This window comes from Apis dorsata, unplaced genomic scaffold, assembly GCF_000469605.1.
Source record: "Apis dorsata unplaced genomic scaffold, Apis dorsata 1.3 scaffold_1135, whole genome shotgun sequence".
Taxonomy (NCBI): domain Eukaryota; kingdom Metazoa; phylum Arthropoda; class Insecta; order Hymenoptera; family Apidae; genus Apis; species Apis dorsata.
In genome coordinates, this window is record NW_006264233.1 from 94,253 (window position 1) to 97,437 (window position 3,185).

The following is a 3,185-nucleotide window of genomic DNA, read 5'->3' on the forward strand; positions in this document are numbered from 1 at the left end:
GTTAAAAATAATTAATTTTTTTTATAAAATTAAAATAAATACAATGCATTATTAGAAAAAATATAGATATTTTTTTGTATTTAATAGATATTAACATATATATATATATATATAATTATGTATATTCGTTATTAAAAAATATAAAAGTTTTTAAATAAATCAATAAAAGAATTAAATAAACAATAAACTATTGTTATTATAACGAATAAAATAATCTGAAATAAAGTAATGAATATTAAAATATATTAAAATATTATAATAATATATAAAATTATAATTTAATAAAATATTCTATAATATTCTATAATATATTCATGAAAAAATTATTAGAATATATGTATCTATATTTATGTACGATTATGAGATATATAGAATAATATATAAATATATAGGAAAAAAAGATTCAATTTTTAAAATAGATAATATTCGTTAAAAAGATAATTTTAATCAATTTGTCAATATATTTCTTTTTGCAAATAGGATTTTTTTAACCACTTTGTATAGATAATAAAAAAACTTATTAAAATATCTTATTGTATTTTAAATGTAATATAAAAAAAAAAAAAAAATTAATTTCATATTAATTTTAAAAAATCTTTCTTAGCTTTTTTAAAGTTATTATCTACAATGAGATCATCAATTTTTTTTATTTTTTTTTATTATTTAGAGTGATTCGTTCAAATCAACTCTCATTCAAATATTAATATTATTGATGATATTAAAAAATAGATGAAATGGTTTCAAGAAATTATATTATACGATAAATAATATAATAAATAGGTTAATAATATAATAAAAAGGTTTTTTTAATACGACGTGCAATATTAAAAGATTAATTTTGTTTTCTTCAATGAAAATATAGATATTTTTTTAAATACATTAATCGATTCATCTCGCCATTTTTTTAAAAATATTTGTATTAAAATTGAGTATTATTTTTATAAAGAATGACGAGTTGTATTATATTAAAAAATATAATATTGTTCCGAAATAAGCAACAATTGTTTGATTCTATCTCTATTTTTTTGTTTGATTTTTTTACGAAATTTGAAAGTAAGAAATTTATAAGAATGAAAAATCAAAAAATCTTTGATTTCGAATTGTTTAATGATAGACTTACTACAGAGATGATATATTATCCTATTCTATTTTAAAAAAATAAGATTATTGTTTTATTGATGGTTTGCGAATCGAAAATTTTTATATTTATATTTTTGAAAATCTATTTTAGACTTTTTCATCTTTTTTCTCGTTCCATTTGAGAATAATACGAGCTAAATGAGCTAATCTGAATAATATCTAATCTGAATAATGAATAACTGATTTCGAACAATGTGCTTATTTCGGAACAATATTCTATTAAAGAATATTGCATTAAATTCTGTTTAAAAAAAGTTGATATGCTCTTTATGTGTTTGATTTATATCATATTGTGTCTTTCGAAATAATTCAATTCTTATCTAAAAAACATTTTAATATTACCAATTTTTAAACATATTTGAATAGATTGATTTAAATAAATCATCTTATAATGCCATAAGAAAGTATTAAAAAATTTTATTAATATATTCGTAAAAAGTAATATATTATTATATTCATTAAAAATCCTTATAAATGAATAATAAACAAAAAATAAATTGATATCTTCAAAATTATAAATAATTTTTTATTTCTCTTAAAGAAATTAATTTATTTGAATTGAATAAAAATTGAATAAAAATTTAAAAAAAATAAGAAAAAAAAAATAAGAAATGAAAGAAAATGCGAATTAAAATGCTTTATAATCTCAAATATTATAATCTTTCACTATAATTAATCATTTTTTCGAAAAAAAAACTTTGCATATAATTTGTACAAACATTTCATATTTCTTGCAACATTAATAATAAGTTCTATAGATATGTATGACATAATTCGATTCAATTTTCTTTTGATGTTGATATACTGATTTACCGAAGAAATACTGGGCCTATATAAAGCGTTCGATACTGCGAAATGGAATACATGAAAATATTGATGGAGATTGATAAAATATTGACACTATATTAGGGAATATGTGCACGAAAAAAAAGATGCCATTAAAAACTTTACTAAACATTATATCAAGTAATGTTGACATTTTATCCTAGCAAAAAATTAAACTAAAATTTAACTTAACATATGCTTATAAACAAAAAGTATGTAATAATGTAAATCGATTATTTTTTGATTATTTATCACATATTATTTTTCTAGTAGAGTTTTTGCTATTTTTTTTAATTAATTATAAAAAAAATAGTTATAAATATTATATTTGATTAGTTAGTATATTATTTTGTATAAATCAGTGTAATCAGTATAATTTTAAATAAATTATGATTCCATTATCATCTTTAGTTCTAATTTAATTTATAAATGTAATTATATAAAAAGGCTTTTCCTATTCGGTTTATTTTAATGTTTTTAATGCTCTTAAAACATTATAAAATTCCAAACAAATTATTAATTATTATTAATAATTGTTACTTGATTTAATCTAATCTAATTTAAATTTACATTAAATCAAAACTTATTTCATACGTATTATGTATCTTAAAATCAATTAAAGAAAAAATGGATTTTTTTTTTTATACAGAATTTTGTGTATGTAACATTTTTAAAAGATCGATTTTAAAAATAAAAATAAAGATAAAATTTGGTATACAAAAATACCGTTTGAGATATATTTATTATAAATAATTTAAGTTTATATTAGTGAATAATAAAACGAAACCGGACAGAATAATAGAATGAAATATTATTAATGAAGACAGAGCTACTATTTTTTCGTTTCAATTCGTTTAATATAATGAAATTTAATTAATAAATAAGTGTTAATATTTTTATATACTAACTTTTTTATTCATTTTGACTTCTAAAATTGATTTCTAAAATCTTCTAAAAGTTCACAAATATATTAATTATACTCTCTATAAAAAAAAAAAAATAAAAATACAATATAAAAAAAAATAAAAATAGAGATAGATATATAAATTTAAATTTAAGAATAAAATCAATATTTTATAATTATATATAATATATATTAGTAAATATATATTAATAAACTAAAATTATTATTTTCAAATTAAGATTGAATCATTTACAATTATTTAAAAATTTATTCGAAAAAATTTTGTTTGAAATTTTTATCCAAATATTATTTCATT